Raw genomic sequence first — 15,208 nt, 5'->3', positions numbered from 1 at the left:
AACTCCCATCATCCATGGCCACCATTTATTGTGTCTTGTGTTTACTGCAGTGGGGTTTGCACAGAAGAACATTCCGATGGATTGAGCCTCAGGTAGGGCAACCTCTGTGTCTAGAGCAGGGACGGGCCAACTTGGCCCTCCAGCTGTTGTTCAAATTCAACTTCCATCATGCCCAGCCACAAAAGCCTTTTGGGTACCCTAATGGAAACAACTTCCTTTAAAAAGTCCATATGATTCACTTGGGTGGATGATTTAAGCAAGGGTTCCCACACCTAGGTTCCTATATGTTGTTAGGCTACAACTTCCATAATCCCCAGCCACAGTGGTGTTTGGATGATGGGAGTTATAGCCCAAGAACATCTGGGAACCCAAGGCTGAGAACTCCTGCTTTAATGAGGTAGCCCAGAAAAGGTGGAGGATCATCAGAGAGAAAGATGGATGAGGCTGAATCCTGGAAGAGGCAGGAGACTGCCAGAACAAGGAAGAGCAGGATTTAGAACAGGCCTGCTCATCTTGAGCCCCGCAGCTGTTTTTGGACTACAACTCCTATCATCCCCAGCCACAGTAGCCAAGAGCCAGGGATCATGGGAGTTGTAGGCCAACATCTGCAGGAGGGCTGACGATGAGCAGCTCTGATTTTGAAGCTGCAGATGGGGAACATGAATGTTGGAAAGCTTTTGGTCTTCCAAAAGTTCAGCACAAGGCTGTTTCCCTTCAGATACTTGCTAATGCAAAATAGTCAACTTAATGCTTTGATAGCATCTCTTGTTGGAGCAGGGATGGTCTCTTTCACAAAGTTCTGGACATCCTGACTTGGAAAGAACCATAACAACATTAACACAGAGCATCTGCAATTCTCTAACGTCATGCTTTTGGACTTCTGGCACCTATTGACATGTTAACCACTAGAAAGGTGTCTACACTTCAAATCCTAATTCATTTTAAACTGGAATTGTCCCTTAAAAGCTGTAATTTTATTAGATAATTATCTGAAATTCTCTGAAATCTCTGAAAAAAAGCTGTAATTTTATCAGTAGAATTCTCTACTGATAATTCTCCAGCTTCCACTCACAGGATTTAGAGAGAGAGAGAGAGAGAGAGAGAGAGAGAGAGAGAGAGAGAGAGAGAGAGAGAGAGAGAGAGAGAGAGAGAATGAACGCTGTGAACATAGAAAGCTGCCTTATACTGAGTTAGACCCTCGGTCCAATCAGCTCCATACTGTCTACTCTGACTGGCAACAACTGTTTCAGGCAAGAGTCTCTCCCAGCCCTACCTGGAGATGACATTGGGGATTGAACCTGGGACCTTCTGCATGCAAGAAGATGCTCTCCCACTGAGTTGTGCCCCCACCCCCTAAAGGGAATATCTTACAGTACTCACATGTAGTCACCCATCCAAATGGGTAACTATTTGGCTTTAAAAAGGGAGCATAAAAGGGGGCTTTCAAAGGGGCTTTCAAAGTGGCTTAGACAGATTCATGGAGGACAGGTCTATCAATGGCTAGTAGTCTGGTGGCTATGGGCCATCTCCAGCCTCAGAGGCAGGATGCCTCTCAATACCAGTTGCAGGGGAGCAACAGCAGGAGAGAGGGCACACCCTCAACTCCTGCCTGTGGGCTTCTCAGGGGCATCTGGTGGGCCACTGTGTGAAACAGGATGCTGGACTAGATGGGCTCCCTTGGGCCTGATCCAGCAGGGCTGTTCTTATGTTCTTACGTTATGTTCAAATGCAAACAAAAGTAAACCCTGCTTGGCAAGGGAGACAACTCATGCTTGCTAATGCAAAACTGGTTCCTGGAAGGCAAAGGCAGCACCATGTAGAGTGCATTACAGAAGTCAAGTCTGGAGGTTACCAACAGATGTACCACTGTTATAATCCCTATGAGGATTCATTATACACCTTCGTTTCCTCTGTTCATTTTGACTATCATTAGACAGTGCCAGCTGTCAACTGCCATGTGTCAACTACCCCCCCCCCACACACACAATGGGGTACTCAGTTTATTTTTTGGTATTTTTGAAGTGTTTAGATTCTTTGGTGCCTTCATTACACACCTTCGTTTCTTCTGTTCATTTTGACCTCACTACTTCGTGGGCGGGGGTGGGGAATTACTGGCATCCCATGTTCCAACTACCCCCCAACCCACAAGCAAATGGGCACTCCATTTATATTTTAGGAATTTTTGCAGTGTTTAGACTCTTTGGTGTGTTATGAATCCTCATAGGGATTCATTATGAGGAAAAGTTATTAGACACCTAAGAGCCTAAACACTTGGAAAAGTTCCTAGATCATAAACTGAGTAGTACCCCACTGCCTTGTGGGTGGGAGTGGGGTGTAGTTGGCACATGGCAGTTGACAGTTGGCACTGTCCAAAGACAGTCAAAATGAATTGAAGAAATGAAGATGTGTAATGAATCCTCATAGGGATTCATTGAGGAAAAGTTATTATACACCAAATAATCTAAACACTTGAAAAATAGTGACCACACATTTTGAACCATAACTCCACTTCTACAAGGGCTAGAGCCTAGCTTTTTCTTTCTTTTTTCTTTTTTAAATGAAATGTGGAAATCTGGGGAAATCCATAAGAGGAATCCAAATCTCAAATGGATTTGAACCAAATCAGGCATGATTCAGTTTGGACTGGAATCTAGGCAATGGACCACTGGGGCGGTTTGTTCATCTCCAAACCTCCCGAATCAGCTAGATTCAGGTACAAATCAATTTGTGCCCAAATCAATTCAACATCCCTAGTGGCTGTGGGCCACCTCTAGCCTCAGAGGCATGATGCCTCTCAATACCATTTGCAGAAGAGCAACAGCAGGAAAGATGGCATGCCTTCAGCTCTTGCCTGTGGGCTCCCCAGAGGCATCTGGAGGGCCACTGTGTGATACAGGATGCTGGACTAGATAGTCCTTGGGCCTGATCCAGCTGGCCTGTTTTTATGTTCTTATGTTCAGGGGAGACAATGTACTTTGTTTCTTGCAAAAGAGTATCTCCTGCTTCGGTTTGCATGAGTCAGCTTTCAAGTTGCACGCGTGTCCTTAGAGGGAATAGCAATCAGCTTAGAGACCAATAATTAGTGTCTTCTGGTTAGCAAACCCCTGAGCGAGGAACAGAGCATTCGTTGAACAATTTGTCACCTGAATCTCTCTGGCACCATCCCTGCTGGCTTCCTACCAAAAACTTTTCTCTTTGGTCTGCCAGGTTTCATTTCGCTACTAGCTGCCTTCTCTGGGCTCTTGGATTTGTTTCCAGCCGTCCACATTCTCCTCTTTGATTAGCCCTGCCCAGACACTACATTGTGTATGCATGCAGATGTCTGCACATATCTTCCGATACTATGCTCCTACAGGTGTCTGCACACATGCATGTTTTTCTGTGAATGACTGTACCGGAGTTCATTTTAAAAGCAAACCTGCATTACAAGCCCCCTCAGGTGCCGGTGACATATAAGAAGTCTACTACTGTATGGAGCTGAACATAACGTCTGACAGAATCTGCAACATTACTTGCACATCGTAATGTAAAATGTCCACAATTGCGTAAGTGCACGCTTGTGCAGTGTCGTGTGACGGCCATTGGAAGTAATGGCTATACAGCTGCATAACTCTGTCCAATTTTTATGCTAGTTCACGAGCACACAGAATGTTGCACAGTCTGTCAGCCGCTGCATGCCTGAAGGAAGGGGAGGTTTTCCACCTATTATTTATTTATTTATTCGATATTATTTTTAAAATTATTATTTATTTATTAACATATTTTTATACCGCCCCAAGCTTATGTCTCTGGGCGGTTTACAACAAAATAAAAACAAAGTAAAACATTCATTAAGACAAAAATGGGGGCAGGGGGAAAACACACACATTACAACAATTTAAAAATTTCAAAACAATACTTTAAAACAGCATTAAAACAGCATTAAAACCATTAATTAAAAGCCTGGGTGAAGAAATGTGTTTTTAAAGACTTTTTAAAAGCTGTCAGAGATGGGGAGGCTCTTATTTCACTAGGGAGCCCATTCCAAAGCCTCGGGGCAGCAGCGGAGAAGGCCCGTCCCTGAGTGGCCACCAGAGGAGCCGGTGGCAAATGCAGACGGACCTCTCCAGCAGATCTCAGTGGGTGGTGGGGTTCATGCCGAAGAAGGCGTTCCCTTAAATACCCAGGGCCCAAGCTGTTTAGGGCTTTATAGGTTATAACCAGCACCTTGTATTTTGCCTGGAAACATATCGGCAACCAGCTGGCTCCTTCAATACAGGAGTTCTATGGTCTCTCTGAGATGACCCAGAGACCAGCCTGGCTGCCGCATTCTGGACCAGCTGTAGTTTCCGGACAACGTACAAGGGCAGCTCCACATAGAGCGCATTACAGTAATCCAGTCTGGAGGTTACCAGCAGATGTACCACTGTTTTGAGGTCATTCACCTCAAGAAATGGACGTAGCTGGCGTATCAGCTGAAGCTGATAAAAGGCACTTCTGGCCACCACTTCAACCTGGGACACCAGGGAGAGGCTCGGATCCAGAAGCACCCCTAGGCTGCATACCTGTTCCTTCTGGGAAGTGTGACCCCATCCAGAACAGGCAGATCAAAATCACCTCTCGAGTTCCGACCCCGGACAATGAGTACCTCCGTCTTAGCTGGATTCAGGCTCAGTTTGTTATCCCTCATCCAGCCCATCACCAACTCCAGGCAGGCATTTAGGGAGGTTATGCCCTCTCCTGATGATGCTGACATGGAGAAATAAATTTGGGTGTCATCAGCATACTGGTAGCACCCTGCACCAAATCTCCTGATGATCTCTCCCAGCGGTTTCATGTAGATATTAAACAACATTGGAGACAATACGGAGCCCTGGGGAACACCATACAAAAGTTCAGATTTTGAAGAACAGCAGTCTCCAAGGGACACCATCTGGAACCTGCCCGAGAGGTAGAAGTGGAACCACTGCAAAGCCATGCCTCCAACTCCCAACCCCCTCAGATGCTCCAGAAGGATACTATGGTCGATAGTATCGAAAGCCGCAGAGAGGTCCAAAAGGACCAACAGTGTCACACTTCCCCTGTCAGTTCCCAATTGGAGATCGTCCATCAGGCCGACCAAGGCAGTCTCCACCCCGTAGCCAGCCCGAAAGCCAGTTTGAAATGGATCAAGATAATCAGTTTCATCCAAGACTGTCTGGAGCTGTGATATTAGCATTATCGGCTCCTTCCTCACAGAGAAGGTTTGATCAATGGCAAAATGTCTTACGTTCAAATCAGCCTAAAACTATGTTGCATGACGGCATGGCCATTGGAAATAATAGCCACACTCTTGCCTAACAGGATGTGGTTTTAGCTCGATATGGTCCGACGGCTTCATTGTCTTACCAGACATGGCCACAAGGGGTTAGTATTGTGCCATCAGTTGGCAGTGAATCTGTGTGATGTTTTGGCCACCTTCGGACATAACGCAAAACTGGAGGCACCCGTGGCCAGTGGATAAAGATTTTGGTTGTCCAAATGAGTGAATCTGTGGTTTCATCACTGAACTGCAGGTTGGCTTTAGCCCCCAAACCTGAATTTGAACCTTTGGTTCCAATTAAGTTTCCCTGCTGAAACTTCGGGACTCAAGTGACATAATGTTGTTCAATTTCTGCCAGCATGTCCAACTGAAGTGATTTATCTATCTATCTATCTATTTATTTATTTTTATTTACCAAACTTCTATACCGCCCAAACGTTTGTCTCTGGGCGGTTAACATAAAACAATTTAAAATCAACCATAAAATTAAAACAGACAATTTTAAAAAGCTGGGAAAGCTTGGGTGAAAAGATGGGGTTTCGGGTGTGTGTTTTTTTAAATTGCCAGAGATGGGGAGGGTCGTATCTCAACAGGGAGCGCATTCCACAATCTCAGGGAAGTAACTGAGAAGGCCCGTCTCTGTGTAGCCACCAGATGAGTTGGCGGCAACTGGAGACCGACCAGTTGGGGGTAGGAAGGTCCTCTCTTCTTCTTACTCGATTAGCCACCCCAACTTTCCTTCATGTCAGCACAGCCAATGCCTCCCCTCTTTGTAGTCTCTCAGACTGTAGATCGGGCTCAACTGGAAGTGTGTTGGGGGAATGGAAGCAAACTGTGGGTGCATTAGACCCACGGTTTACCATGATGTCCAAATGCAGCCTGTGCTGTGTCTAGGAGGCAGGAACGCTGACCGTCACTTCTGCCAGCCTCCCTTTTTATGAGTCTCCGTATGGAAGGGTGGAGTCAGAGTCTCATAACATGTCCTTCCTGTTCTTCCTTTCTCCCGACATCAAAAAATCCCAGGGAAACACTGAGGTGAATGCCTCCCATGTCCAGTTCTCTGACAGTGGCGGGTATACTGCATGACATTCTTTGTGTGTTCCAATGTTAGATTTGTGCAGTGGCACGAGAGCATTCTTGGACATGCGCAACAGGGCCACAAACTGCTGCACAATTCTGCTTGTGCCATTTTTGCACTGGTGCAAGAGTGAACATTACCTTTCAATGTGCATGTATGTAGCATTGCTCAGTATGTCACCCACGGTGGCTCAGTGTGCAGAGCGATATGTGTGTACACTGTATATCAATTGTACGTGCCTTGGACATAACTTAGGGCAGTGGTTCCCAACTTTGGATCTCCAGATGTTGTTGGACTACAACTCCCATCACCCCCTGCCACAAAGGCCATTGCAGCAGGGGGCGATGGGAGTTGTTTATTATTTATTATTTATTTTATTTAATGCATTTACATACCGCCCCAAATGCAAGTCTCTGGGTGGTTTACAACAAAACAATAAAAACAACAGATAAAAAGATTAAAATTGAACACATTAAAACTATTAAAAACACAATTAAAACAATTGTTGTAGTTGTAGTCCAGCAATCTCTGGGGGAGCAAGATTGGGAACCCCTGTCTTAGGCCTATAGTCTAGAGAGCTTGGGCTAAGCTTGCTTCATATTTTATAAATTGGCAAATGTAAACAACAACAACAAAACAACAACCCAGCACCATACCCAGAGAGGAGAGCATTTTAGGCTCTTCAAGCAAAACCAGCAAATTCTGTTGTTGCACCTTCAAAAACAGCACATTTTTGTAGCAGAAGCTGGCCTTGTGGTAGCCAGCATGAATTGTCCCCTTTGCTAAGCAGGGTCCACCCTGGTTTGCATTTGAATGGGAGGCTACTTGTGTGAACACTGTAAGATATTCCCCTCAGGGGATGGGGCTGCTCTGGGAAGATGCTTGCAAGCAGAAGATCCCAAGTTCCCTCCCTGGCAGCATCTCCAAGACAGGGCTGAGAGAGACTCCTGCCTGCAATCTTGGAGAAGCCGCTGCTGGTCGGTGTAGACAATACTGAGCTAGATGGACAAAGGGTCAGACTCAGTATAGGGCAGCTTCCTGTGTTCCGCCTGTGGCCAAGAGCCCATTTCCTCCAAGACTCCTACGCTATCAGGGGTGGTGCAAATCATTTCACTGCCTGAGGCGGAGGACAAGATGGCACTCCTCTCCTCCCTGAGTGGCTGCTCAGCAATCTCTGGCCATGCTGCTGGGGCAGCAGTAGTAGCAGGCAAGCCCTGACCATGCTGGGCGGTAGCAGCTGCATCATTGCTGGCTCAAGCTGGTGTGGGGAGGAATGGTGAGACCCAGCAGGGTGTGGAAGGACAGCGGAAGCGAGCAGTGGGTGGCTCCTATTACAGCAAGGGCCCAACATTTCTGCCCTCTGCACCTCTTCTGCCTCACCCTGCCTCATGGAAAGGCCGCCCCTGTCTGCCTTTTCCATCCATTGTAGAGATTTCTGTGCCACCACCAGAGCCACCTAATGGCGCAGTGGGGAAATAACTTGACTAGCAAGCAGAAGGTTGCTGGTTCGAATCCCCATTGGTAGGTTTCCCAGACTATGGGAAACACCTATATTGGGCAGTAGGAATATAAGAAGGTGCTGAAAGGCATCATCTCATACTGCGCGGGAGGAGGTAATGGTCAAACCCTCCTGTGTTCTACCAAAGAAAACCACAGGGCTCTGTGGTTGCCAAGAGTCAACACCGACTCGACGGCACATGCTACCTTTACCACCAGAACAACAAATATTTATATACCACTTTTCAACAAAAGTTTCCAAAGCGGTTTACAAAGAGAAATAATAAACTACAAACAAGATGGATTCCTGTCCTTAAAGGGCTCACAATCTATAAAAACACACATAAGATAGACAGCAGCAACAGTCACTGGAGGTAATGTGCTAGGGGTGGATAGGGCCAGTTAGGGTACCCATTCATTCACTATCTAGGTTAGTAGGAATAGCCCTTTCCATTCCTTTTTCACTAACAAAGTACACTGTAACCTTTGATCTCTAACTGTTATATTTCTGAGCATGGGATTTATTAAAGACTAATTTCCCAGCCCGGCTGTGAACATTGCATATATTGGGTGCACACTGCCACCTCGTGGTGAAAGATGAAACTGCATTTCTCTTCCTTAGAAAATCTTCTTTCCAAGAACTGATTCCTTCTTGGCTTCCTCCCCTTGCCCACACTACAAAAATTCTTCAGGGTAAACACCAGCTTCTTTTTCCTTCTCTCTGGATTTTCACTTTCAAAAATACTGCTTTTCGTGACAAATATTGCTTTTCTTGAACTAAATCTTAAACTCAAATTACGATTGCTTTTATTTATATAATATTTTTCAGCAAAAAAAAAAAAAAGTTCTCACAGTGCTTTGCAGAGATGATGGTGATGGTGATGGTGACAAAAACACACAAAGAGGCTATTCTCACGACCACAGGAAAGCGGACTAAGGGATCCCAGCCCACTTTCCTGCTCTTGTGGGAACTGCCGGCAGTTGTGTGGCTCCTGGCGGTTAGCCCGCTTAAGTTCCCCCCACAAACGAGGTTAGCAGAGCAAGCGCTCTGCTAACCCTGTTCTACTGATCATGTGGCTCCACAGTGCACTGACACATGAGTAGACCTCCCGGCCTCAGGGGTCTCCCCAGAATGGCCCCTGCGCTCATGCGGGGCAGTCTGGAACTTCCGGGGGCTGGGCGGGCCCCGATACCCGCAACCCTTACTGGCTCTGTGATGGAGCCGGTAGTCGTGTGAATGGCTGATCCAGCCACCCAGGGATGGCTCCCTGCTCATCTGCGGGGAGAGTGGGCTAAGCCATGAAACATGGTTCTGTGTGCTCAGGGATGTAGCATGGGGAGAGGGGGCCTGTGTTCTCCCCTTTCTCCGGCAGCCCCTCGAAGTGAGGGAGATAATGAAGAAAATAGGGAGGGGTGGAGCTGGGGGGCCCTCAATAGCCCTCCAGTGGGATAGCTAAGTGGGACAGCTAAGGCAGATTAAGAATTCTTCTGTGCACCTGACATTGGTCAGTCTGTATGTCAATGAATCTTCCAGAAAACAAATCACAGCTTAGTTCTCACTATGGATTTGGATAATCTTTCTCTCAACATCAGTTCCCAGGTTTTCAGATCACACAGGGAGGTCATTCACACAATCAAAAACTGTGTTCTACCCGGGTTTGGGAGCTCCCAATTTTCAGTTGTGTGGAAGCAAGGTAGGAGGAAATGCTACCCAGGTTTTCCTCCTACCTTGCTTCCACACAACCAAAAATTGGGAATGCATCTGGCTCCCAAACCCTGGTAGAACACCATTTTTGATTGTGTGAATGACCTCATGGACTAGGATTTGTAGTTTGCTTACAACAGGTTCAGACATCACATGGAGCAGTGGTTTATTTGAATCAAGATTTATTAGTTTTATTTAGCAGACTTGAACTGGGTCTATAGACAATCATCAAATATTTTGTTTCACCATACCATGGTTTCTTCGGATCCTGCCCCTTCTCTTTACTTCCCATGATCAGGGCTTACTGCTTTCTAGGTAAGAGGCCTGCAAAGGCAGAACAATTTAAAAAGGCAATGATTAAACTACAGTTGTGGGTTTAGACATCACATAAGAGCATGCTTACAGCAAACCAACTGCAAATCTTGGGTTCAGGTTGCGGTTTGACTGCTCAAAATAATCCATGTTTTGTTTACTGGAGTTGGTTCAGACATACAAACCAAACACAGTACAATGAAATAGAACAGCATTTCTCAACGTTTTTGGAGTCCAGGATCAGTACATTCTTCATGCGCAGTTTCCTGGACCAGCAGTTAGTAAAGGGATTTCAAGTTTAAGTTTGTTTGTTTAACAAATTTCTATACCGCCCCAAACTGGGCGGTTTACAATTAAATCCATATTATAAGCATTAAAATCATTAAAATGAAAATCATTTAAAAGTAAGCATTAAGTATTAAAACTATAAATCTATCTAAATAAATCTAATTGCTTCCTAGCTAGAGCAACTAGACAGGACTCTGAGAGAGAGAGAGAGAGAGAGAGAGAGAGAGAGAGAGACAGAGACTCATGCTATGGATGATGGGAGTTGTAGTTCAACAACTGCTGGAGGATCAAGTTTGCTCACCCTTGTCCTAAGGGGAATACCGTACAGTGATCACATGTAGATTCAAATGCAAAACAGGGGAGACCTTGCTTAGCATTTTTGCTACCACGAAACCAGCTAATCAACTTAATTGAGAGGAAGCTCAAAATACGAAATCTCATATCATACTGTAAGTCTGGAACCAAACCGCATCCAAAAAACCTCCAAGCAGTACGCTCCCAACTAAAACACGCAGCCCTTGAAAAGGTAATGTTATGGTAATGAACCATACACATCAATATGGCATCCACATTAGGAAAGTAAACCACAGGCAACGGGGTGGGAGATTAACCCTTCATACCACACATTCATATATCTCCAAGTTTTTACAACTGTAATGATTTTTAATAAGTTTAAGGAGAAAATGTGCTGTGTACCCACACGCGAGTGGGGAAACCTTTAGTGGGTCTCTTCTTCATCCTTCTTTTCCTCCTTCCCTCGCCTCCATTCACCATTTCATACCTTACTTCCCCCAGCCCCACTCCATCCCCTTTCTCCAGGGCCGGATTAAACTAGTGCGGGGCCCGTAGCATATATTACGAAGGGGCCCCAAATTAAAGAAACTCACATAAATATTGAAACATAAATGCCAGATATCTCCCAGATATCACAAAACAGCCCCATACACATCCCCTTCCATTCTGGCTTAATATGAATGAATGATTGAAAAAGGATGCCTGCTCTTTGAAATAAGACCGTGTGCTCAGCAGAGCAGCAGCGTCCACACCAGACGGAGAGCCGGGAGAACTAGGGAATGGGGAATCGGAAAGGGCAAGGAGCACCTCGGCCTGCATACGCTGACTGATCGCTTCTGCCAAGTAGCTGTTTCAATGCCTGGGAAGAGGCGTCCCGGCCCCGCTCTGCTAATTATTAGCTTGCGGAGCCAGCAGCAGCAGCTCACAGTGCCTGGCAGCAGAGATTCCAGGCTGCTCTGCAAGAGAGAGAGGCAGGTGCCTAAGCTGTGTGGGGCCCCCCCCAAAGTGTGGGGCCCGTAGCATTTGCTACTTTTGCTAATAGGTTAATCCGGCATAGCCTTTCTCATAATCTCTTCCCTCCCTGGTTTTCTCAATTCACACACATTGCACTAGTTCTCGCTCCTGTCTGCACGCTTGCAAAATCCCCTTTTATTTGATCTTCATCCCCTTTTGTGGAGTCAGTCCACAATCAGCCTGCCCCCCCACCCCTTTCATTCTCTGCCTCACCTCCCTCTTCCTTTTCCATTTGAGCAGCACTGCTGCTTACTTTCGTTTATGTCGTTTCTTATCTTTTGCCTGCCTGCCTGCCTGCCTCCCTCCTCTGCAGTCATAGCCAGACCTAGAACAGAGTTATTGCGTGCAGCGGTCCAGCCAAGCCAAACTAAGCACTCCCTCGCCCTCGCCCAGCTACCTTCCCCGTGTGTGTGTGTTTTTTGCAGGATGGCTGCATACTAGTGACGTCTCTCGCTCTCAGTCTCTCCTCTCCTCATGGGAGAGACTGGAGAGATTGGCTGGGAGCAAGAAACGGCTGCTTGGGACTCGGGAGGAAGGCAGAGCCCTGCAGCGAGTGCTGCCTGCTTGAAAATTAGCTCCAGAGAGCTCTTGGTGGCGGCAGCAGTGGCAGCAGCAGCAGTGGCAGCGGCGGCAGTGGCAGCGGCAGCAACGGTGGCGCCCTTCACTGGCTTGAAATGGTGTGTGTGTGTGTGTGTGTGTGTGTTTAATTCTTCAAGAACTGGCGGGGACCAGCACTCCACTCCTCACGGACCGGAACTGGTCTGCGGACCGGAGGTTGAGAAGCACTGAAATAGAACATGGTTCTATGTGATCAAGGATGTAGCCGGGGAGAGGGGGCCTGTATTCGCCCCTCTCCCTGGCGCCCCCTCAGGGAGATAATGAAGGAAATAGGGAAGGGTGGAGTTAGGGGCCCCGGTTCTTTGAACCTGCCTGCTCAGTTATAGCGACACCTCTGTGCATGATGTTTGAGCCCATCTTTAGCCTGGGATGCTCAGGCTGTTGAATCAGTTGTGTCCTACGGTGTTTTCCAAATTTTGCTGTAAGCCACCATGAATCCTTTAATGAAAATGGCAGAATATACATCTTCTAAATAATAAACACATGATTAAAATGGATGATATGCATCACATATCCTCAAGTCGCTTGTGGCAACCCCATTTCCCATTAAAGCCTATATGCCCCAATGTGAAAATTTCCTCAGTGCCTGGACGACATGTAACAAAAGCATTTATCCTCATCTCTAGTGGCTTTTAAAAGGGGTCTAAAGACTTATCTTTTTACCCAAGCTTTTTAGCTTTTTAAATTTTTAAATTTTTGATTGTTTATTATTTATTTTAAATTGTTTTTAGTATTTGTTTGTTGTGAACCACCCTGAGACCTTGGGTTAGGGTGGTATAAAAATGTGCTAAATAAATAAAATAAAAATAAATTTATCTGACCTCCCAGATGTATGAGTTTATCATTCATTCATTCATGGGTTACATTTATGGACCACTTTAAAACCTAAGTCTCGAGGTGGTGTACACAGCTTAAAACCACAAATATAACTCAAGAAAAACAGTTACAACCATTTTGAAATCATAAAACTCTTTAAAATAGTTCTAACAAAAAATTAAATAAAACAGTTTTAGCAAAAGGCCCGAGAAAGCAGATGTGTCTCAAGCGATTTTTTAAAAAAGGCAGCCAGAGATGGAGAAGCTCTTATACTGACAGGGGGCACATTCCAAAGCCCTGGGGCAGCCACAGAGAAGGCCTGGCTTTGAGTCGCCACCAAACGAGCCAGTGGCAGCAGTAAGCAAACCTCCCCATGTGATCTCAGTAAGTGTCTGAGGGCTGTAGGCCACCTCATGCCTAAGAGGAAAGATGCCTCTAAATAACAGTTGCAGGAGAGCAACAGCAGGAGAGAAGGCATGCCCTCATCAGCTTCAATCCCTTCATCTCTAAACAGGGCTCGGAGAGAATCTTGCCTGAAACCTGGGAATGTGTGTGTGTGTGAGAGACCCTGAAAAGAGATGTATTCATGCAACTCCTTACTATTCCAGGTGGAGGAGTCACTTTTAGAAGGGCCCCCTCAATATATTATTAAAGAACTGAGAACTGACCCTTTGGATGCATGTTTCATTGGGTTGCCGAGAAGTTCTTGAAAAAGAGAGCCCTTACTAATGTCTGCAGCACAGTCTCATCCCATCACAAGCTCCCCATGCTCCTGGGTCCCCACAGGTCTCCTGGGCACAATAACCTCCATAGCCTTTGCATTCCTCATCACTTGTGGATAGTATCCAGTCATATCCTAGAAAGAGAGAGTTGGTTTGTTTATTGGATGCAGTTCCTCCATTGTGTTGTATCTTGTATGGTATCCCTTGGCGATACTTAATCTCATCTTCTGAAGCACCACAATTTGGATGGGAAGGCCTTCGATCAGATAGATATAGGTTGGGTGAGCCGCCAGTTAAGATTTCAGAGCCATGCCTGCTCCCGAAAACCTGATCATCTGGATGGTGCAGATGCCAGGCAGAGGATCGGGGAGTGATCGTGTGGGCAGGGCTATCGTTGGTCGGCACAGCCAGCTTACCTTCTCCAGCCTAGATCAAATCTAAGATCACCTATGTCTGCTGCTCTGTGTTGACCAATTACAATCACCCTGTGTCAGACTCCCAGGGGACGGGGAGGGCTCCTAGCCCTTCTTGAACTCCAGAAGGACTGTGTAAGCGCAAAAAATAAAATAAAATAAAATAAAATAAAATAAAATAAAAAATGCTCAGCCTCAGTAACAGCCAGGAGAGGAGGCTAGTTTGTCACCTGAGTCGTCCTCCTGGCTTGCTGCACTCAGCCAGTTCCCTCTCCTGGAGAACTCCTGGCTCCCATACTCAGAAGCAGCCCCTCCTCCTCAGCTGCCTTGTCTTTAAATACCCCCATGCAGCGCCAACAGGGCTTAAAGCTGACTTCTAGCCCCGCCCCCTTCCTGACCTTGCTTCCTGTTTCCTGCCACATCCAACCTAGCTGTCTCCATAGGCGTAACTATAGGGGGCAGGGGGGGCACATGCCCCGGGCGCCACTTGGCAGGGGGCACCAAAAAGTGCCCCCACTGATTTGCCGGAAATTTTTTTTATTTTTATTTTGCAGAGCAGTCCCCCTCCCCTGGTCCTGGCGCCCCCCCCCCTTGGCATTGCTCATCCAGCACTGGGCGCCACGGCGTCTTCGTAGTCCAAGTCTCTGACTCTCATTCCCCGGCGCGCCCCGCCGCCCCGCCACCAGTCGCGCATGCGTCGAGAGGAGGACACGCACCAGAGTAAACTTCCTGAACAACTCCCTCTTCTGAACAACTTCCTGAATGCCCGAACCAGTTCCCCTTTTTGCTCATTCAAGTCCTTCCTCCCCTATAATCTAACCACGTTTTAACTGAAAAGGTTCAGGGAGGGGGAGATGGGGGGATGTGGAACCTTGGGTTCCACATCCCCCCATCTCTCCCTTCCTGGACTTTTTCACTATGTAATGCAAGCTAATTTAATTATATGTCATCATCAAAATGGATTAGCTGTTTCATCCCATCAGGAAAGTCTAAAGCTCCACCGATTTAATTAACCAGACTGAAAATCAGATGAACAGAGAATGTTTTAATGAAAGGTGGTATATAAATTTAACAATAAGTAAAACTATCATTAGGAGCAATTAGCGATTACTTAAACATTGGTGCTGCCAAGCAATTTGTAAATAAAACTTGAAGCCCTTTGAAAATAAG

The sequence above is a fragment of the Hemicordylus capensis genome, chromosome 1 (genome assembly GCF_027244095.1).
Source record: "Hemicordylus capensis ecotype Gifberg chromosome 1, rHemCap1.1.pri, whole genome shotgun sequence".
NCBI lineage: Eukaryota > Metazoa > Chordata > Lepidosauria > Squamata > Cordylidae > Hemicordylus > Hemicordylus capensis.
This window is presented reverse-complemented; position numbering follows the sequence as displayed.